The sequence below is a fragment of the Monodelphis domestica genome, chromosome 1 (genome assembly GCF_027887165.1).
Source record: "Monodelphis domestica isolate mMonDom1 chromosome 1, mMonDom1.pri, whole genome shotgun sequence".
Taxonomy (NCBI): domain Eukaryota; kingdom Metazoa; phylum Chordata; class Mammalia; order Didelphimorphia; family Didelphidae; genus Monodelphis; species Monodelphis domestica.
This window is the reverse complement of record NC_077227.1, coordinates 29,607,226-29,631,248: the sequence shown is the minus strand read 5'-3', so window position 1 is coordinate 29,631,248 and position 24,023 is coordinate 29,607,226. Positions and strand designations below refer to the sequence as shown.

General features: G+C 40.4%; 1 protein-coding gene across 5 annotated transcripts in view; it reads left to right on the top strand.

Annotated features, from left to right (window-relative positions):
* CTNNA3 (catenin alpha 3) overlaps positions 1-24,023 on the top strand; it is a 2,164,949-nt gene that overhangs the window by 66,248 nt on the left and 2,074,678 nt on the right. The gene's annotated exons all lie outside the window — the stretch shown is intronic.

Below are 24,023 nucleotides of genomic sequence, written 5' to 3'. Positions count from 1 at the left end.
TCTCCATTCTAATAGGGGAACACAAATCAGAGAGAAGAGGTAGAAAGGAGGTGGATAGGTGCGAGGAGGGTTTGTGAGCATGGGATCATCTTGAGGGGGGTTAGACTGAGAGTTCCTAAGAGCGAGTTGAGCTGAGAGCTTTTGAGGCTTGACAAAACTAAGGCTCAGGAAGATCTTGCAAGTTGATTATGGTCCCATATTGAACAGCAAAGGCAAGATTCATTCATTCATTCATTTAGTCAGTCAACAAACATTTATGAAGTTCTTACTAAGTGCTAAGCACCAGAAATACAAAAGTCAAACAAACAAAAAGGCAAAATGCTGTCCCTCCCTTTAAAGGACTCATAGTTTGAGAATGGACATAATACATTAATATCTATACATATAAAATATAAACAGTGGAAATGGAAGATAATTTTGGAGGGAAGATGCTATGGGTGAGTGGTACAGCTGTAAAGATCTTCTGGAGAAGGTGAAATCTGAGTTTTGTTTAAGATAAAAAAAAAATTTGTTTTCAGGGGGCAGCTGGGTAGCTCAGTGGATTGAGAGCCAGGCCTGGAGATGGGAGGTCCTAGGTTCAAATCTGGCCTCAGCCACTTCCTGGCTGTGTGACCCTGGGCAAGTCACTTGACCCCCATTGCCTAGCCCTTACCACTTTTCTGCCTTGGAGCCAATACACAGTATTGACTCCAAGACGGAAGGTAAGGGTTTTAAAAAAAATTTTGTTTTCAGTGAACAAAATTTTATTTTCCTGCCTTACCACTGAGCTGTCTTAAAGAAAGCCAGGGAAGCCAGGAGGTAGAGATGAAGGAGAAACATGTTCTAGGGACAGCATCAGGAGTCTTGTGAATGGAATATCAAGGGGTCAGAATCATTAGATTGTAGAGAGGTCTCAATTTATTGCTTTGTTGGTTGTCTAGGCTTAAGGAAGTAATGAGGAAACTGTTAATAGGGCAGCTAAACTTAAAGATCTGTCATGCTTTTTTCAGAGAGCTGGTTATTAAACATTTATCAGCACACCACTCCCAGCCTTTACAAGGGCGTACGTAATATGCAAACAACTATGGACAAACAAGAAAATACAGGATAAATTGGGGGCAAGTCTCACAAAGGAGGAAGATCAAGAAAGACTTCTTGCAGAAGATGAGATTTTAGCTGAGACTCACCAGCCAGGGAAGCTGGTGAGAGTGTTCCAGGGATGATGTAGCCAATGAAAATTCCCAGAGTTAGGAGATCTAAATGATCTCCTAATGTAGTTTTTGGTTCGAGGAACAGCAAGGAGGCCAGTGTTACTGGTACACAGAGAATTTAGAGGGGAGAAAGGTGTAATAATAAGTATATGGAGAGTAAATAAGGTATAGGAAGGGGTCAGATAATGAAGGGCTCTGAAAGCCAGGCAGAGGATTTTATATTTGATCCAGAAGATAATAGGAGGACATTGAGGCTTATTGGATAGGGGGTAATGTGTTTAGTCTTGCATTTAAGGAAGATCAGTTTGACAAGATTGATGCTTTTGAATTGTAGTGCTGGAGAAGACTGTTGAGAATACCTTGGATAGCAAGGAGATCAAATGAGTCAATATTTAAAGGAAATAATTCAGGCTATTCACTGGAAGAACAAATCCTGAAGCTGAAGCTTAAATACTTTGGCCACACAATGAGAAGATAGGACTCATTGGAAAATGCCCTGATGTTGGGAAATATTGAATGCAAATGGAGAAGGGAAAGGCAGAGGATAAGATGGACAGATAGTGTCTTGGAAACAATGATCTTGGACAGAATTTGAAAGATAGAAGAAGACAGAAGGGCCAGGCATGCTATGATCCATGGGGTTACGAAGACTTGGTCATGATTGAACAACAATGACAATTTGACAGGCAAATGGAAGATGAATTGGAGTGGGGAGAATCTTGAGGCAGGAAGACCTGCCAGCAGCTATTACAATAATCCAGGTGAGAGGTGATGAAAGAATGTATCAGGATGGTTTGAATCAGAAGAGAGGAGTAGATTTATATGAGAGATACTACAAACGTGGAAACAATGAGATATGGGGGCTGAGAATGAAGTATTGATGCTGATATCTTGGTTGTAGGAACCTGAGTGACCAGGTGAATGGTGGTACTATCAAAAATAATCAAGAAGTTAGGAGAAATGGGCGTGGGGAAAAGATGAGTTCTTTTTTAGAGGTGTTGAGTCAAAGATATCTCTGCACTTCTAGGGTGAAATGTCTAAAAGGCAGTCAGTTGGTGGGAGGGAAGGAGGTAAAGGGAATAAGCATTTATGTAGCGCCTACTATGTACCAGGCATTGTTCTAAGTGCTTTACAAATATTAATTCATTTGATCCTCACAACAACCCTGGGAGGCAGGTGCAGGTATGGTTATTCTCCCCGTTTTATGGTTAAGGATACTGAGGCAAACAGAGGTTAAATGATTTGCCCCAGATCACACAGTAACTAAGTATCTGAGGCGAGAGTTAAACCATGTCTTTCTCACTCCGAGTCCAATGCTCTATCCACTATACCATCTAAATGGAAACATGAGCCTGGAGTTTGGGAGAGAGGTTAGGACTGGACAAATAATCTACACTGAGATAAGTATTGAAACCACAAGTGATGTTGCATGTTTGGCTGTTTGGGTAATAGGGAAATTTGAAAGTACATAGGGAGAGCTTGTGATGAAAGATAAGGATTTTCAGAGTTCACGTACATGGAAGTGGAATACTTGGAGATGATGTGTAAGTTCTAGGGTATACTAATTTCTGTTTGTAATGAAACCAGGAAGACTCGGTTTCCTATCCTCTGTCATATCCTACCTCTGTCACGCACTTGCTGTATGACCCTGGACTAGTCACAAATGAGTAGATTGAGGACTTGAGAAGCTAGGGCTTATAAGGAAGTATCTACATGTGTACTAAAAACCCTTTGTGTTGAAGTCGAGGGGTTAAGTCTTTCAGAATTGAGAGAGAGGAGACCCCCCCTTCTTAAAGTGGGGTTCAGGGGAGACAGCTAATATTTAGGGTTGGCTCAGAGAGAGGAGAGGGGGTTTGAAGATTTTCCCCCTTCTGCCTTCCTTCCTTAGCTATGGCTGCTCTCCCAGATTTGCTCTTGTCGCCCCTCCACTACTCGAGATCAAAGGGTCTTTCCTTAATCTGTTCACTCACACTTGATTCATAGCTGTGACCATGAAAATGTGGGTTTCAAGACTGGCCCACTCCACAGCAACTGGTACCCAAACAGGGACTCTTGGCTAGGTAAGCCCCCCTCCTCCAGATATAAAAAAGCCTCCTAGAACAAAAGGCTCTCTCCAATTTCAAATGGCTAGGATCCCACCCAGAGTGCTGCAGACCCCCTGTAAGTGAGTATAGATAAGTAGAGGTGGGTAAATTCAGAACTTTTGAGAAGTTAAAAAGGAAAGGGGCACAGTGAATCGAAAGAAAGAAAGCTACTTACTGGAAAACTCAAGCACACTCCTCAGAAAAGGGGAGCAAAAGTAAGAAAAGCAAACAAGCCAAGTTGGCTAAGTTCTTGGATTTCACTCAAATTTGTAGTCCTTGGGTTGACTTGAAAACTTGGAAATGAATTGGACTCAATTAAAAAAACCTATTACACTGACAAAAGACCAGAGCAGGTTCCCATTGAGACATTTGCCTTGTGGTCACTCTTCAGAGATAATTTAGACCCCTCCCATGAGGCTATTCATCTTGGGCAGACTTTTTCTAACCTGTCTGCCATGGAGAAAACACCCTTACTATCTGGGCAGAAATTCAAGACCAAAGTCTTTATGACTTTAGGGTCAAATCTAGATCCTGATGAGGAGAGACTCCCCCCCTGGAAATGAGGCTGTGTTAGAAGGTGAGGCAGCTAGGTATAACTATCCCCAGATTAGGCAGCCACCAGCAGCTCCTCCTCCTCCTCTCCCACCTCCTTCGAGCAATTTTCCTCCTCTTATGGAAGGGAGGAGAGGATGGATGGTGGTTGGAGGTCCTCCTTTTCCACCTCCATGTCCCCCAGATCCTTGGTTATAGTAGGGAGGATGCCCTCTTTCAATCCCTTGTCACCCACCTTTTCAAATGTTTACACTCAAGGCTCGTGAGCCAAAACTTTTTCTCCACTTCTTACAGTTTTTCAAGGAACAAAAAACTACAAACAATTTTTCAGTGCCTTCAAGACTGTCTATGGGCCATCAAAACCCACCACCACTACTTTGCTATCCTCTGACGGCGACACTCTCATAAAAGATAAAAAAGGCATCAGCAACAGGTGGAAAGAACACTTCAGTCAGCTTCTCAACTGACCCTCTTCAGTTGACCAAAGCGCCCTTGACCAGATCCCCCCAAACCGCACCATTGAACAACTTGACATCCCTCCTTCAATAGAGGAAGTCCAAAAAGCCATTAAACAAATGAGTGCAGGCAAGGCACCTCGTAAAGATGGGATCCCAACTGAGGTGTACAAGGCCTTAAATGGAAAGGCGCTCCAGGCATTCCACATAGTGCTGACCAGCATATGGGAAGAGGAAGACATGCCCCCAGAACTCAGAGATGCCTCCATCATAGCCCTATACAAGAACAAAGGCTCACGAGCAGCCTGTGACAACTACAGAGGCATCTCACTACTCTCCACTGCCCGAAAGATCCTCGCCCGTGTTATACTCAACAGACTCCTGTCATCTGTTTCAGAGCAGAACCTGCCTGAATCACAATGTGGCTTCCGACCAGATCGCAGCACCATCGACATGGTCTTCACAGTGAGGCAAATGCAGGAAAAATGCCTTGAGCAGAACCTGAGTCTCTACATTGTCTTCATAGACCTGACAAAGGTGTTTGATACAGTGAACAGGGACGCATTGTGGGTGATCCTCAGCAAGCTCAGTTGCCCAGCAAAATTCGTCAAACTGATCCAGCTCTTTCATGTCGACATGACAGGGGAAGTCCTATCTGGTGGAGAGACTTCCGATCACTTCAACATCTCCAATGGCGTGAAACAAGGCTGTGTCCTCGCTCTGGTACTATTCAACCTATTTTTCACCCAAGTATTACGACATGCTGTGATGGATCTAGACCTGGGCGTCTACATCAAATACCGACTGGAGGGCTCACTATTCGACCTTCGCCGCCTGACTGCAAAAACAAAGACAACAGAGAGACTCATCCTGGAAGCTCTCTTTGCAGATGACTGTGCTCTCATGGCCCACCAAGAAAATCATCTCCAAACCATTGTGGACAGGTTCTGCAACAAAACTGTTTGGCCTGACAATCAGCCTCAGCAAAACAGAGGTGCTGTTCCAACCTGCACCAGGGAGGCCAACGAACCAGCCGTGCATTACAATCGACAGCACGCAGTTTTCTAACGTCAACACCTTCAAGTACCTGGGCAGCACCATCGCCAAAGACGGGTCCCTAGACCACGAGATCAATGCCAGGATCCAAAAGGCCAGCCAGGCACTCAGGCGGCTGTGCTGCAAAGTCCTCCAACAAAGAGGTGTAAGCCCTGCAACGAAGCTCAAAGTGTACAATGTGGTGGTCCTCAGCTTGCTCCTGTATGGTTGTGAGACATGGACACTGTGCCGGAAGCACATGAAACAGCTGGAGCAATTCCACCAACGCTCCCTCCGGTCAATCATGAGGATCCGATGGCAGGACCGAATCACCAATCAGGAAGTCCTCGACAGAGCCAACTCCACCAGCATTGAAGTCATGGTCCTCAAAGCCCAGCTACGATGGTCTGGACACATCATCTGCATGGACCCACAGCGAATACCAAGACAGGTATTCTATGGTGAACTGTCAGCTGGACTCGGGAAACAAGGCCGACCAAAGAAAAGATTCAAGGATCAGCTAAAGTCCAACTTGAAGTGGGCTGGCATGACACCAAAGCAACTAGAACTCGCTGCCTCTGACAGAAGCAGCTGGCGAACCTACATTCACCATGCCACCACCACCTTTGAAGATGAGCGACATCGATGTCTTGCCGTTGCACGTGAACCGACACTAGGCCACAACTGCACCTCCTGTAACAACTGGCGTCCCATGCCCCATGTGCCACAAACTCTGGTCCTCAGCCTTTGGACTCCAAAGCCATATGAGGGTACATCAATAGATGATAATGCACAAAGACAATTGTCATTCTCGGTCACCGAGAGACTACCACTAGTACCTTGGAAACAGCAAGATGGATTTTTTTACTTCTACCTTTTTTTCTTCCTCAAGATCTTCAGTAAATACCTTAATTCTTAAAAGCATGCTTCCCTCAGTCTGTGTTTAATATTTGTTTTGTGAGTCTCTATGTGTGTCCATGTTAACAAGTCCTGTCTCAATATCTTCCTAATTGGGAATTCACAAATTATGATCAGAATCCTCCCAAAAGGAGGTAATTAATTTTGGCTTCTAAAATTGACAGAGTGTTCCATAAATCTTGCTTTTTCTTGTTTTGGGAAGGGCCCTCCAAGAAAAGAAAAAGGGATTGATTTGGAACTCACAAAGGGAAATTTTATAACATAAATTGGCTATTCTCTAAGATTTAATATTAAAAACTTATATATGTAACTTTGGAAAATTACTAGTTAGTCTGGAAATGTACCATGATATAGTGTGATTTTATGGTGAGAATTATATATTAATCAAAGGTGAAAAGTTAGCAAAATTGGATTCTGCACAATACCTATACTAGAGAATTGTTTATTGTCACTAAGAAACTTCAGAACTGTTTGAATGTAATTAATAGCCAGCTTGACACCAAGAACCCTGGGTTTGCCCCCTTGGCCACAGACCCAGGCAACAGGAGCTGAGGTAAAATCTGACAGAGCTTCAAAATGCCTTTCTCAGGTTTCTTTTCAATTTGAAAATGTTGGGGGGGGGGGAAGGATTTCTAGTCACAAGCAGGAAAAGTGGGTAAACCTCAGGAGAAAGTTTTATTCAACCTTCTCTCTTCAGCTTCTTTAGACCGAGAGACCAACTCCTCTCCCAGCCAGAATCTTCTCCTCCTCAAGATTCCAATCTTCTTGGGGGCCCTCGCCTGTCACAGTGATCAGTTCCACACACTCTTCAGTCTGGCACTTTTTCTTTAGTGCCAGCCTCTGTCACAGTATGAATGTAAAAATTGGGACTGAAAAACTATGAACCATGCACTGAACTTATTGAAGAAGGAAGGAGAATGTCTGGAAAGGTCAATAGATAATGGCCATCAGCATTTGGACTGTGTGATAAAGGATGAGAGGTTGCTGACATTTTGATATGTGGGGATTGGGGGAATGGCAATAGGGAGCAAGGGGGTATTCTGAGTTGCCGATCATTGACACAGGATCATGTATATGATTAAAAAATGCAACTAGGACTGGAAAAGGTAGGGAAGCCGTGTTATTAGCAAGGAGTCAGATCTTTGTGAGTGCCAGAAAATGGAAGAAGTGAGAAAAGAACAAATCCAAAGCATGCATTCTAGAGAGCATAGCACAAAAAGTGAATAGATCTAGAGTAGGGCATTTGGGTGGAAGGGTTAAAGGAGGTGGGAATGAGGGAATGGAAAATTGGGGATGAGGAACAGGGGTTCAGAATCATTGGGATGAAAAGAATTATGAAGGACTGAGAGTTTGTTGGTCATTGAGGAATGAGTATAAGCAGAGTATTAGTAGTTGGAGAGAGGTCCATTGAGAGAGGCAGGTAATTAGGCTTTACTAGGTCCTCCTTCAAGGCCCAACTTTGTTTCAGGGGGGTAATGTCCTTTCTTGTCTAGGCTTAGGAGGCCTCTCTTCTAGTAGACAGGGGCAGATGAAGGTCTAGCCTGGGGGAATATTCGTTGGGAATTAAGAGGTGGCAGTAGGAAATAGTTCTGGTCTGGGAATGGTCTCTGGAGCACAGAAAATGTCAGACATGGATGGCTCAAATCCAATTCTAACCCATCTCCCCAACTCCAGGTCTACCATTCTTCCCACTTATGCCACTGTGTCTCCTTAAATTTTTCTTTTTTACTGGACCCATTCCATAAAATGCTACGCATTACTTCTCTTTTGAGGTTCATCCTGCTCAAATTTATCCTGATTCTGATGACCATGATCTGTTGACTACCTCTGTGAGGGAACTTTCTACCAATGAAGAGTAGGAACTATTCTGCTGCTTGGAGTCATAGCAAACTGGGGCAAGGAGAGGGCACACAGTCAATATCTGTCAGAGGCAGGACCAGAACCCAGGTCTTTGTCCCCAAGGTCGTCTTTTTGTTCTGTCTTTTTCCTTTAATATTATTATTCAATATTAATCCTAGCTCTAACATGTAGCATTTATGTAGGGCTAGGCTCTTTTTGGTTTGGATTTTGGGCTGACCTTAAACTTTTTGTAGATTAGAGAAAAAATGTCAGGGGCTGCTCTTTCTGTGTTCTATACATTAGGGTCTTTGCCCTTTTCTTCCCTCTCCATGTCAGCAACAATTAGGAGGGTGGGGTAGAGGGGCATCCAGTCGGTCTGCCAATGGTAATTAGCACCTTAAAGTCATGCTCTAATGGGAAGAGTGGTCGTTCTGACCTTGAACTAAATGGCTAGACTATCTCTCGGAAGACCCAGCTCCTTGCTTTCTCCTTTGGAGTTCTCTGGTAGGTAAAGGGGATTTTGTTAAAATAGTAAATTATGAAAGTAGTAGCAGGTAATGACTGTGGAGAGGAATTCAACTATGCTGGGTTTTCAAGGATCATTTGGAAATAAACTATGTGAAATGGCTTCTGGAAAGAGAAGGGAAGCAGGAGTCAATGTGTGTTGCTAACAACTTAGAGCTAACATTCTGAAACTCTTCTGTGATTTCATCGGCATATGGAATTTTCTTATCGATGCAGATTTCAGCCTTGGGAGATTAGAGAACCACAGAGCCAGACTTTAGAGGTCACCCAGCCCAACTCCTTTATTTAAGGGTTTGGGAAACCATAGGGAGTTAAGTGGAAGAGTCAAGATTTGAACTCCGGTCTTACGACTCCAAGTTCAGAATTCTCTTGATCTGCATCAGTTTTGTAAGAAAATTTACCCCCTAATTATCAACCTTTTGGTCATGAACACTTATGAGCATTGTTAGGCTAGTTTTGGACAGTAGTCATTTAATCCATCACTGGACCTTTTCTTAAACACCTCAGTGAAAGAAAGCTAGGGGAAGCTACGTGGCAATGTGAATAGAGCACTGGGACTGGAGCCAATAAGACCTGAGTTCAAATCCAGTCTTGGAACTTATTGGCTGTGTCCCTGGGCAAGTCACTTAACCACTGTTTGCCTCAGTTTTCTCATCTGTAAAATGAGGCTAATAACAGTTCCTGTCTTACAGGGTTATTGTGAAGATCAAATGAAATCATAATTTTAAAATGCTTAGCATAATGCCTGGCATGTAGTGAGTGCTACCCAAATGATGCTATTATTATTTCCAGATCAGCAGAAACTGTCAGAGCTTTTATTTTATTGGCATAGCCTCTGAGAACCCGGAGTAACCTCTACTCCAGGAGAGGTGTTTAGTGGAATTTAGATGAATAGAATAAAATAGTATTTATTGTTTTCTGAAAGTTGACAATTTGTTTTTTTTCCATAACACTATGGGAAAGTATTCAATTTAGTTGCAGAGAAAATTCTTGTTTAGGTCTGGATTGAATTAGACAGCCACCTGAAGCCATTCATTCATTCATTCATGCATGCATGTACACATTTATTAAGCATTTATGATGTGTCATGTTCTGTGCTAGGCGCTGGGATAATAAAACTGAGGCCTCATAAAGGAACTTGCATTCTACCGTGTCTCCAGCTCTGAGATTCTATAAACAAATATGAAATGCATTTTGTGCATAAGAGGATGGCTTGGCACTAACAAATGGATACGGATGAATTTTATTTTGGAAGACCTACATGGGGCTTCCTGCTAGAATGAGCTTCTAGTTTCCACTTTGACTTTGGATAGATGCATGACCTTGGGCAAGTGAGATACTGTTTTCTGGCCTCACATTCTTTTTTCTGTTAAATGCTAGGGAGACATCTTGGACAAAAATAGGCTTAAGGTCTCTTCTAGCCTTCTTGTTCTGAGTTTGGAGCCATTTTCTTTCTTTTTTTTTAACCCTTACTTTCTGTCTTAGGGTCAATACTGTGTATTGGCTCCAAGGCAGAAGAGTGGTAAGAGCTAGGCAATGGGGGTCAAGTGACTTGCCCAGGGTCATCCAGCTGGGAAGTGTCTGAGGTCAGATTTGAACCTAGGACCTCCCATCTCTGGGCCTAGCTCTCAATCCACTGAGTCACCCAGCTGCCCCCTATAGCTAGTATTTTTAGTACAATATTGAATAATAGTTGTGATAATATAAATCCTTGTTTCATATCTCATATTATTGGGAAGGCATTTAGTTTATCCATATATTAGTTTTTTCTCTGGAGGTGATTAACATTTTCCTTCATAGGCCTTTTCTAGTTGATTTGAATATTCATGTGACTCAGAATAGACAGAGGGCAGCTGGGTAGCTCAGTGGATTGAGAGCCAGACCTAGAGATGGGAGGTCCTAGGTTCAAATCTGGCCTCAGACACTTCCTAGCTGTGTGACCCTGGGCAAGTCACTTGACCCCCATTGCCTAGCCATTACCACTCCTGTATCAGAACCAATACATATACTGATTCTAAGATGGAAGGTAAGGTTTAAAAAAAAAACAGAATAGCTTAGACATTCACATATTCTTTTTGAATATTGCTGTTATTATATACAATTTTCTCTTGGTTGTGCTCATTTTACTCTTCATTATTCCATTCAATTCTTTCTATGTTTTTGTCTAAAATTAACTTGCTTGTCATTTATGATACTCTCTACTTTAAAAAGAAAAATCGACTTCCATATTGGTTCTTGTTGTAAGAGCAAAGTCATACATGACCAACCCCTCAAATAAAACCACAAATACACTGATGTGAAACATGACCTCAACAGATCTTTCTCTGGCGGTGGAGAGCCTTCCCTGTCATAAGTCTTTCAGGATTGTCCCAGGTCATTGCACTGCTGAGAGTAGCCAAGTTTTCACAGCTGATCATCATCTAATATTGCCATTACTGTATACAGTGTTCTCCCAGTCCTGCTTATTTCACTCTGCATCAATTCCTGCAGATCTTTCCAGTTTTTTCTGAAATCGTCTTGCTTATCACTCCTTATAGCACAATGGTATTCCATCACCAACATGTACCACAATTTGTTCAGCCATTCTCCAATTGATGGGCACACTCGATAAAAGCTTATTGGTGGACTGATTGGTAAACCTTAAAGTGATACATAAATGTGAGTGATTGTTATTATTACTGTTATTATTAGAAGTCACGTACCCTGTCTCTCTCATTTCCCATGGCTACTCTCTGAGTTGGGGTTCAAGCCCAGGTCTCTCTTAAGTATAGGAACAGAGTTCTTCTAACTTCCTGTTCAACAGAGCTGCAACAGAGGAGCAGTAAATATCCAAGAAGGATAATTCCAGGGTTTCTTATTTTTTCTCATTACCTAGTTTTTTCTTCAAATTCTAGACTTAACAGTATATATTAAGCTGAATGGTTAATTGAAATTTTGCATATTAACATCCATCTAAGAAAGAAAGGAAAAAAGCTCTGGAGGCCATTAAATGATCTTTAAGGAAGAGGAGCATTCAAATTGTTTACATTGGTAAGGATGGCTCTTCCTCAGGAAAAACCTCCAATAATATAGAGTGAGCAGATCCTTACAAGATCTCCACAATCTGCCTCCCACCCACATTCCCAGACTTATTTCATATTTATCCCCATTTATTCACTCTCTATATTTAAGTTGGCCAACAAGTATCCCAGTACAGGATATTCTAATTTCACATTTCCATGCTTTTGTGCAGGCTGTTCCCCATTCCTGGAATGCCCTCTCTCCTGACTTCTGACTCAGATTTTTTAACTTCTTTCTTAACTTTTTTGTCCTACAGCAGACATTTCATGATCTCCACATTGATTAGTACCTATATAAATTCTTTATATAAATTCATTTTTATATAACTTACATGTACCTAAATACATATTTGGGAGCAGCTAGGTGGCACAGTGGATAGAGAATGATGTCTGGAAACAGAAAATCCAAGTTAAAATCCATCCTTATATACTTACTAGCTGGGTAACCCTGTTTGTCTTAGTTTCCTCATTTTTAAAATGAGTTGGAGATGGAAATGGCAAGCCACTTTAGTATCGCTGCCATAGAAACCCCAAATGGAGTCACAAAGAGTCATGCTCAACTGAAATGATGGAGAATACATGTTTATAAACTTTTCTTAAGCCAAGTATATGCTCTATACCCTCACTAGATTTTAAGTCCTTTATAGGGATGGATTATATATTTTTTGACTTTGTTCCTTCAATGCCTAGCTCGATTTATTTTTACATGGCCAATACTTAATATTGGGCAAAAGGAAATTTCCCCTCCCTTCTTTTCATTATGGGTACCTGGCATGAGTTTTTGGGCATGAACTCAGGAGTGAGGACTGTACTAGGGCTAAATTGGGTAAATTTAGTCACAAGGGTACAACAACAGCCAGAAAAATGGAGCAATAGAGTCAAGAATATCATGAGACAAGGAAGTCAGGATGATCTTCCCTCGACTGTCCCCCTGGGCTGGGCAGACAAAATGGAAAGCCATGGTTGGTTCCTAAGATGTGACATGTGAAAGGTGGGATTTTATAAAAAGGTTCTAGACAAGGAAGTGAGCTCTCTCTATCTCTGGTGACCAGGCAAGAAGTTGGCTGCAAGAACCCACTTTGGGAGTCGACTTAGATTAGGCTTAAATCTCTTATATTTCTACCTATTTCTCATCCTTTACCTATCTAAGAGATTTTAATAAACTTTATAAAAGTCTAACGACAAGAATTTTAAATTTATGTTTCCTGAATTGTAGGGGATTTACTTGGATTCTCACAATGGGATGATCAGGGAGAGAAGGTGCCCATAGAGTCGGCTACATTTCTCAAGCTGTCACTAAATAAAGGCGTTTATCAGGGGGGTAGCCTTTGAGATGCCAAAACAGGGACATCATCAGCTTAGAAATTGAAATGAAATAATCTCCTGCCAAGATGATGACTTGCCATAGTTCCAAAAATTTCCTATTGCAAGTTACAACTGCAATACACAATAATAATTTATGGGGTAGCTAGTTCTGGGTATCCATTTGGTTGTCAGGGTCCTTAGAATCTGACAAACATTCCTGATTGAGGAAAGTATAGAATAATCCTTCTCTTTCCAAATACCTTGTGCTTGAATCTGGACAAATAAACTCTAGGCTTCATTAAAAAAAATAAAACCCTTACTGTCTACCTTAATATTTTAATATTTATAGTGGAAAGATGGGGAGGGGATTGAAAAAACAGGGGATAATGGAGGTTTGTAGCAGGGAATGTAGGAGTTGAAGGGAGAGAAGGAATATGGCTGCTGGTGAGGCAAAGGAGAAAGATGCCCTTTGCCAAGAGGCTATTTTTGAACAAAATGGTGTGTCCAAGAAATGAGCCACTTATGATAGCCTGCGGAGATGTCTTCTCTATGGATTGATGCAAAATATGCCCCAGAACAGGTAAACACAGACCCTCCTGAGGGATAAGCCTTTCCCCTGACTTTGGTCACACAGCAGGGGTCTGATAAGGACCATTTATAGCTGGATGACTGAACTGAGGTTCAGCTCACTCTATGCCCCAGAAAAGATAGTCCACTTATCCAACTGCAATATTCAAATAATAGTTTAATAACCAGTTTGGATTGGAGAGGCATCTGGGAAAAGGGAAGAGGGATGTCCCTAAATAAGGTTGGAGTCTTTTTCAGCTTTGGAGCTGAGGCCAGGCCTCACAGGCTGATGGAGGGTTTCTCTTATTCCTGTCTATTTTATTAATTTCAAAATCTTAGCAATAGACAGCAAGCAATAAGAAAAGTTCTGATCTTCAGAGCTGGTTGGGCTTATCTCTTCAGGCTGAAGAAAGTAGAGGCCCCTCAATCCAGAGACTGGGAAGCCCCAAGCTCCTCTCACTTCCAACACCTGGAAGGAAGTCCTCCTCACAAGACCCACTGCCACTCCCAGTTGCCCCTTCCCCCACCAACTGTCAGTCTTGACAATTTCCTCTCTCTCTAATATTCCCACTGTTGTTTGTTCCAACACAGTGGCAGAAAATCCAGAACTTATTTTATTTTCCTTTCCACAGTATTAATTCCAAGACAAAAGAGTGACAAGGCCAGGCAATCAGGGTTAAGTGACTTACCCAGGGTCACACAGCTAGGAAGTATCAGAGGTCAGATCCTCCCAACTCTAGGCCTGGCACTCTATATGTTCTACCTATCTGCCCTAGGCTTTATTGAAAAAGCATTGATTTCACAACCTTCATAGGAAATTTAAAAATCTGGATACCTTTTTGCTCTATAGACTCCATGAACTTTCACATTGTTGTAACCTAGTTTTTTAATCTGAGGATATTTTGCATTAAGAAACTCCTTAGGCCTGACCCTGGATTGGTGGATAGAATGTGGATACCACACTGTGCCTGTGTGAAGGGAAGAGTTGGTATGAGAGTTTACAAGAATAAAACATTCTTCTTTTTCTTTTTAAACCCTTACCTTCTGTCTTGGAATCAATAGTGTGTATTAGTTCGAAGGCAGAAGAATGGTAAGAGCTAGGCAATGGGGGTCAAGTGCCTTGCCCAGGGTCACACAGCTATGAAGTGTCTGAGTCCAGATTTGAACCTAGGACCTCCCATCTCTAGGACTGCCTCTCAATCCACTGAGCTACCCAGCTGCCCCCTAAACCATTCTTCTTTGAGTTGCTCATAGTTCCAAAGTTAATCTTTGGGACTACCATCAGTCAAATGTAGAGAGAGAAATCTCAACTTTGAAATCTGGAGTTGTGTGTGTGAAGCCAGCTCCTCAATATGCCCCCCCCCTCCTGATTTCCCGTTTTCCTCTCTAGAACCTTGAGGGAATTTCTCTTTGGATGAGATTTGGGCCTCTCTTTTGGTTTCGTTGAGATATCTCACCGCAGGGGGAGAACTCATTCAACCCAACGTATTTTGCAGTATGTTCTAATCTGTATAATAACGTATTTTGCAGTATGTTCTAATCTGTATAATAACGTATTTTGCAGTATGTTCTAATCTGTATAATAACGTATTTTGCAGTATGTTCTAATCTGTATAATAACGTATTTTGCAGTATGTTCTAATCTGTATAATAACGTATTTTGCAGTATGTTCTAATCTGTATAATAACGTATTTTGCAGTATGTTCTAATCTGTATAATAACGTATTTTGCAGTATGTTCTAATCTGTATAATAACGTATTTTGCAGTATGTTCTAATCTGTACAATAACATATATTCTAATCTGTATGATTTCACCGTTCTTGCTTGTTATTTTCCTTCAGTAGATGGGCTTACTTACTCACTCATTACTTGCGCTCGTCAGTTTATCTGGCTTTGAAGGTCTCTTCCAACTCTTCGATCCTGTGAAATAAAAACCAAGTTCTTAAATAATAGAGAGACAGCATGTGTGTAGTGTATAGGGCTAGCCTTGAAGTCAGGAAGACGTGGGGTTGTCATGCCTTTGAGATGTGCTGGCTGTGGGACACTAGGAAAGAGACCACTTCACAGTTCTTTAGGCAACTCTTTCCAACAAAGGTGTCAATTTGCATTGGTAGAGGGAGTTTCCTCACCTGCAAGTTCCCTAAAGCAATGAAATCATCAGCTCTAGCCATTCTTGTCTCTGTCCTTTCAGTAATAATAATATAAAATACCTAACATTTACATACTGCCTACTATGGTCTAGGCACTGTGCTGCCTCATTTACTATTCTCATCTTATTTGATTCTATAACAACCAAACAAGGGTTTATGATTCTCATTTTACAGAAGAGGAAACAGAGCAAGGTTGAGTGACTTGTCCAGAGTCACACAGTTAATAAATGACTCAGGTTAGATTTGAACTTAGCACTTCCTGATTCCAGGCTCCATGCTCTAGACAGTGTACCACCTAGCTGCTGTCTTTAAATAATATCCAAGTCAAAGAATAAAGGCAGTACTATAAAAGAACTAAAAATAAAAAAATACCCAATATCTAAAAATAGCTGATCAAAGCAGAAGTGAGATTGTCAAAACAGCAAATATATGTATTTTCTCTAAATGTCCAGAATAGCAAGAAAAAAAATTAGGAAAACAATGAATTAAATAAGCTTTACCAAACACCAGCTTTGAAGTCAGGAAGACCTGAGTTCAAATTCAACACAACATTTAACTAGTTATGTGGCCTTGGTAAAGCCACTTACCCAATGCTGTCTGCCTTAGTTTCTTCATTTACAAAATGGAGCTATAGTAGCACCTACCTTGTTGTGAGGATCAAATATTTGTAAATCATCTTCAAGAACTATTTACAAGCTGGTTATTATTATTTTCAAATCCTGGTGTTTTGATGCTCCTACACTTTAGAGCTTAAGTGAAGATTGACTCATTACATGTCTAGGATGACTTAGAGGGAATTTCTATATAAGTGGGTTGGATTTGATGATCCCAGAGGACCTTTGTAACTCTTCTGTGAATTTCTAGGCTTTTCTTCATCTCACATTCTGACCTGTCATCAGTACCATTGGAGTAGCATCCAGCCCTTAGCCCCTTGTCTGGCCCATAGCAGGCATTGAGTTATTGCTTGTTGATTTTGTTATCTCAGAAATTTGAGAAAAATCAGAGAACTGTCTTTGATTAAAATCCTAAAACCTGAGACACTGGAGACTTTCTTTTTTGCATAACAGAAAGTACTTGTTTAAGCTCAAAGACCAATACTGTCTTTGTTGGTTGTTGTTGAGTTCTTTTTCAGTTGCTCTGACATTTTGTGACACATTTAGGATTTTCTTGCCAAAAATACTTGGAGTAGTTTGCCATTTCCTTTTCCAGTTCATTTTATAGATGAGGAAACTGAGGCAAAGAGGATAAAGTGACTTGCCCAAGGTCATCGAGCTAGTAAGTAGCTGAGGACAAATTTGAGATTAGGAAGATGAATCTTCCTGAGTCCAGATCCAGAACTTTATCTACTGGGCCATCTACCTAGTTCTGCACTCCTGAACTCCCAGGCTCTCTATTGGAAAGGCACTGTCAGACATTTCCTTTAAAATTGGGCACCAGACGGAATGCCCCTACTCTTCGTGCAACTTAATATAGTTCTAGAAATGTTGGCAATAAAGACTCAAAATGAAAAAGGAGAAGAGATAAAAATATATGTATTTTTTTTTGCAGATGACATGATTGTATATCTAGAAATCCAAGGAAACCAACCAAAAAATTACTAGAGGTAATAAATGAGCCTCATAAAGGTACAGGAGATGAGATAAATCTACAAAAAAATCAATTGCATTTCTATATCCTCATGACACCCAGCTAGAATATACAGTGAAAAAAGAGATGGCATCACGATACTGACACAAAACATTAAATACTTGGGGAGTAATTCAATTTGGGACATAAGAGATTTATTCAAAGAAATGCACAAAGCCCTGATGGGAGAGATAAAGGAAGACAGGGAGAAATGAAGATATAAAAACCTTGCTACTGGCTGGGAAGATGGCACCAGTCTCTAAATTAATATTGAGACTTAATATAGTAGCAATTAAAGTCCCTGTGGGGTATTTGATAAAACATGACAAAGCAGATTTTCCAGACATATCACAGAGAAGGATTGATCATGGTGATGTGATTTGGGGTGAAAAACAACAGAATGAATCAAGGTAGTTGAAGAAAGGATCAAGAAATGAAGTCAGATTAATATCATAATAACAATAGCTCCTATTGGGGCAGCTAGTGACTCAGTGGATAGAGAGGTAAGCCAGGAGACATGAAGTCTTGGATTCAAATCTGACCTCAGGAACTTCCTGGCAATATGACTCTGGACAAGTCACTTAATTTTTTTAAAAACCCTTATCTTCTGTCTTAGAACCAATACCATGCCATGGCGGAAGAGTGGTAATGCAATGAAGATTAAATGATTTTCCCAGGATCCCAAGGCTAGAAAGTGTCTGAGGTCAAATTTGAACCCAGGACCTCCTGTCTCTAGTCCTGGCTCTTAAATCACTGAGTAATCCAATTGCCTAGTCCTTCCTACTCCTGGTTGCAACCGATAGGTAGTAATGATTCCAGAAGTTAAGAGTTTATAAAAATTAATAGCTCCTATTTCTACAATACTTTAAGAAGAACATTTCTTATTCACCACAGTCCTAGGAGGTAGTCAGTACAAGAACTTTTATCCTTATATTTGAGATAAGGAAATGGAGGTTTATAAAAGTAGGATGACTTGCCCAAGGTCATGCAGCTAGTAAGGTTTGGAGCTAAGAGTCAAACCTGGTTTCCCCTGCCACCAATCCTAGTGTTCTTGTTAGTTCTCTATTACGAATTTTCTCATTCCAACTAGTGGGTAGAGCATATAACCAGGAAGACTTGAATTCAAATCTGGCCTCAGGACTTACTAGCTAGGTGACTTTGGACAAACTCTTAACCTCTGTCTGCCTTCCATAGCTGTGGTGAGGGGCAGCTGAGATAATATTTTTAAGCTACTTAGCATGGTGTCCTGTTCATAGTAGGCACTCTACACACACCTATTCCTTCTCTCCTCCCTCTCACATTTGCTAGGGGAGCTTCAGGTAGTTATTGTCAGTGAAAGAATAGAGACACAGGGGACTCGATAGCCAAATGTCAGATCCTACCTGCTTCACTCTTTACTTTTTCCCCCCTGTCCCCCCCTATCTATTTCTATGAGGAGTCATTCCCCTGGACTACAGACCATCCTGCCACTCCTACAAGACCTCTACAGAACATCACAAATGCCATCAGTGGCCCTTTAAATTCCACCCCACCCTTGGGGGAGGGGAGAGCCCTAAAGAGGGGCAAAAGACCCCAATTCCCCTCCAGGAGCTATTTAAAATGAAAAAATCTCATAATCAGGTTGGTCAGTGAGTGATGATGAAAATGTTTATTTTTCTCTCCCTCTTTGAACTTTCCCCTGTAGACTAATTTGCAAAAGGGCCGCAATCTTTGTAAGGGGAGGGCATACTCATTTTGGAAGAGATTTTGGAGCCTAAAGATAGAGAATGAGAATTTCAAAAATTTCATCATTTAGGCCACTCACTCTCTTGACAAAAATATAATCCATATACTATTGAGGAGGTGGTCTTTGAGAGTTGCTCTGGTTAAAGAATTAATTTTTATTGGCTACTCTTTTGGAATGTAGTTAGTTTGGAATGTGGATAATGAAAGTCCAGTCTATTACCAAGATGACCATTTCAGCTTCATAGGACCCGCCAGAGCTTGGGTTTCAGTAGAATAGCCTTTAGAGCTCTATGATGGGATTATGAGGATCGCCAATTTAGAGCTGAATGGGCCATCTAATCCAATGGCTTAATTTTGAAGATGAGTAAAATTGAGGCCCAGAAATGTAAAGCTATTTGATCAAGATCACAGGTTATTAGTGAGAGCATGTACATATTTGACTAACAGAATAAATAAAACTTATAAAACACAGCATAGCTAGGAAGGCTTAGAACTGGGTACAATTAGGTTCAGACTTGGACACTGCTACCACTACTCTTAATCCCACTCATGATTTAATATTTATTTAAACCCAATATTTAAACCAAATTTAAACCTAATAATTTAACGTTAGGGGCTGTAGTTCCATGGAAAAATCTATATTCCCTAATCCTCCCTCCTCAATAATTTCAACAGAGATGTCTATAGAGGGATTATTTATGATTATGAAAAACGAGTCCCTATTCTAGTTCTTGACTAAACTTGGTCAAGTCAAATTAGCCAATAAACCTGGCCTCAGAACAGTACTGGAAATGTTTCCAAAATGATGTGTGGGACAACTGTGTGGAAATATGGAGGTGAAATTACAAGGGAAAATAGCAGAACCAAGATACTATGTATATACAGTATGGTTACGATTACACACAAAAAATGTATCTTTGTAGATAAATAATGAGAGGAAGTAAATTTGGAGTGATGAAAAGAGAAGTTAATGTTATGGGGGTGTCTTATTTTGATAGAGCTAGTTCAGTTTCAAAAAATATTTGGACTAGATGCTTGATTTCATCAAGCTCTGGAGAGAAATTCCCTCTTCCAAGGAAGGTAAGTACCTTCTCTGTCCTAGAGAATTTCCTGGGGGGCACGGACAGTGACTTGTCTAAGGTCACACAGCCAGTATGAATCTGGGATAAGATATTAATAAACAATTTTTGGTGACTATCTGTTCTTCTGTATGGCCTTTCAAGTTTATTATGCAGATAAGTTTGTAATTATATAAAGTATAAGAGCTCACATCTCTATGGCACTTCAGTGTTTATATGAAAGTATTTTCCTTGTAAACCCTTCAGATAGATAATGAAAGTATGATTAACTCCATTTCATAGATTTAAAAAATTGAGATTCAGAGAGATGGTGACTCCTCTTTAAACCTTCACACAATTATTATGCATGAATATTCAGCATACTAAGCCAATGGCAGTTGGGAATCTGATGAAAGGAAACAATGGAAGGGTAGGAGTAGGCCAGAGAAAGGGAAGGGGGTCATGGAGTCAAGTAGAAAGAGATAGCTACAAAGTGCAGGGATAATGGTCTTTAGACATCTCCTAGGAGAAATCCCACTCCCCTGGAGTTTGGCACCCAAGGACAAGATCTATATTACGCTGCCCTAGTGATCATCTTTTCTTTATCTCAAGGTGAGGCATCCATTCATACTTCTTGCTCTCTGGAGCCTTGTGTGAGTGTCAAGGGATGCTTATCTTATGCGTTTAAGAACAAACTCATCCTCAGGTTCAGAACCTCTGTCAGACTTTCGTCCATGTCTTTGAAAAACAGACTTCCTGTCTCTCTCCACGTTTTAAAGCTCTTTCACTGGAGACATGCTGGGGGATGAAAAGAGAAGACTCTCTCAACCTCTGGGTATAAAGAATTGGCATGCATGCTTACTTCTGCAATGAAACAATCCTTTGGAAATTTTCCTTGACTTCAGTCAAATCAATGGGAAGCAGTTATATTAGGGAGCCATGGAGATATGGTGCAGAGAAAATCTGAAGCCAAATGAAGATTCTGCACATTGTGATGGGATTTGGGGGGTGGAAGGAGGAATAGAAGCACAGTGTTCTCCCACATGCTCTTGCCATATTTCTTTTAGTGGTAGCATTTCTAATGAAAAAAAAAAAACATTTCTGGAATGCACTCATTTAAATTTGACAGCCTAGGCTGTTCTCTGGGAGATATTTAAAGTGTGGAGGACACACACAATAGAGGAAGAATGTGCAGTGGGAAGATACATAAATTTTACCGATTAAAATGCATTCTGAAGGAGCTTTGTAGACAATGATACTTTCTTCTTGGTTTTAAGGAAAAGTTTGAGAGTTTGAGGACTTTTTTTTCTTTTGGGATTCATGACAATAGTTCCCAACTCTTGATACTTAAAAGTATTTTTCAGTGTTGAGGTTTGCTAATTTATTTATTTATTTATTTATTTATTTATTGTTTGTTTGTTTTTTTATAGCAAGGGACAAAACCAGTGCTAAGTACAGGGAAAAGGATGCTGGGATGAACTTAGCGATTCTAGATTCAAATTATGTCGCTCACATTTACTAGCTGTGGGACACTATGCTATTCATTTATATTTTCCTGGGTTTCAGTTTCCTCATCTATAAAATAAGTGTTGGAAGACAGGGCACCTGAAGTATGATCTAGAACCTCCATAGAAGTTTATGACAAACATTTTAAGAGTTCTAGAGATCTGTGTAGGCATATTGCAATCTGTCTCTACCTGTCCATCCTATGTGACTTTACTTTATGTTTTGATATCAGAAGAACCATTCTTTGGCCTAAGGTTATATAGTGTGACTGTGAAAATACAGTTTTCAAGACTGTGAATTGACAAACTGTGAAGGTTTCGGCCAAACTGTAAAGATAATTTTTAGTGTCTTGATTTCATGTTAAAAATAAGTGGTCGCCATGGGAAAATTCCCAAATATGAAAATACCCAAGTCAGCTGGGTTTTTATGGAGATTTTTATTAATACAAATGAAGGAATTAAGGAAAGAAAGAGAGAGTAAGAGGAAATAGTGGGAAAGGGCCTAGGCCAAATGGTCTAGGCCTGAGCCTTAAGAGAGACTAATCAGTCTTTTATCACTCACTATAAGGTCATTCCAAGCATCCTCAACTGCGAACTCCTGAACTGAGTTCAGACAGCTCCTTTTAAAGAGAATTTTTCTCTGGTGTCACCTCCCCTAAATTTTCACATCTACCAATCACAGTAGACATTTTCCCCAGGACTGTCCATTCTTAGTTCACATCTTCTTTTGTTATCACCTTCTCTGATTAGATTATATCTTCTGAGTATTTCACATCTCTTTGCTAAGCTTGCCCTTTGTAAGTTGCTTGACCTTTTAGTGATTAATTTAACCTTTATAGGTACTTGGCACCCTTTTGTATTAGATCTAAAATAGACCACCTAGCTTAGGGTTTTTGCTTCACTATAAGTATGAGTTGGGGACTTTTCATTGTTCAGTAAGAAATTTTACAACTTTATCTTCCCCTAAGGCACTTTTTGAGCAGGGTGGAGTAATTTTAAAGTTCTCAATACATTCCTGACCAAGTACCTCCATTGTAGAAAATGGGGAATAGCTTAACCAAATCTTCTGAAGTAGAGTCTGAGAAATTTTAAGATTCACAATAGGAACTATGTCCTCTGACCATCAGTTCCTTCTTCCTCACAGGTATTGAAGTGATTTCAATAACAGCTGACCTGTAATCATTAAACGAATATTTATTAAGTGCCTACTATGGTACTTAGCTGACTACTAGATTTATATTTATATTGTGCTTTAAAAAAAATCCTTCCCTTCCCTCTTTGAATCAATTTGTGTATTGGTTCCAAGGCAGGAGTGGTAAAGGCTAGACAATGGGGGTTAAGTGTCCTGCTCAAGATCACACAGTTCTGAAGTATCTGAGGTCAGATTTGAACCCAGGACTTCCAGTCTCTAGGCCTAGCTCTCAATCCATTGAGCCCCTTACCTGCCCCCTAAAAGGTGCTTTATTGTTGCAGAGCATTGTCTCATTTGTCTCAGTTCTACAATGTTTGTATTGCAAGTATTTTTTTTTATTTGCTTGTTTTTTTATAGGTTAGGAGATGGAATCTCAGAGGGCAAAAGTGAATGTTCAGGATCTCTCAGTTAGTATCAAAGGTGGGGTCTGAACCCAGGTCTTCTTGATTCTGTGGCTAGAACTCCATCTCAAGTTTTGTCGATCTCTCAAATTCTAAACAGAATAACTGATAACACTCTTTGACTCAACAATAACATTAACAGGTCTGTTTCCTATGGTGATCAGAGAAAAAAGAGAAGAACCTATATGTTCTAAAATATTTTTAGAACTTTCTTTGTGGTGGCAAAGAACTGGAAATTGAGATTCCCATCAGTTGGGGAATGGCTAAGGAAGCTGTGGTATATGATCCTGATGGAATACTACTGTGCTGTAAGAAATGATGAGCAGATTAATTTTTAAATTTATTTTTGTCACGCAAAACACACTTTTATATTGGTCCTTGATTTAAGAGCACACTCATACAGAACCCAAACCCCCAAATAAAACTGTAAATACACTGATGTGAAAGATAGTTTGCTCTGATCCACATCTACCCAACTCCAACAGTTCTTTCTCTGAAGGTGAATAGCATCCCCCAGCATGTCTTTCAGGATTGTCCCAGATCATTGCATTGCTGAAAGTAGCCAAGTTTTCACAGATAATCATCATATGATACTGCCGTTACTGTGTACAATGTTGGCTGGTTTGAGCAGATTAATTTTGGAAAAACATGGAAAAACCTGCATGAAAATTATGAAGAGTGAAATGGGCAGAACTGAGAGAGTATTATATATAGCAACAGAAATATTGTTTGAAAAATGACTTGTGTATGTCCACCTCCAGAGAGAGAAGTGATAAGTAGAAACAAACAAGACATAGTTTTATTTTTATATAGCTATCCTTTTTTGTCAGATGAT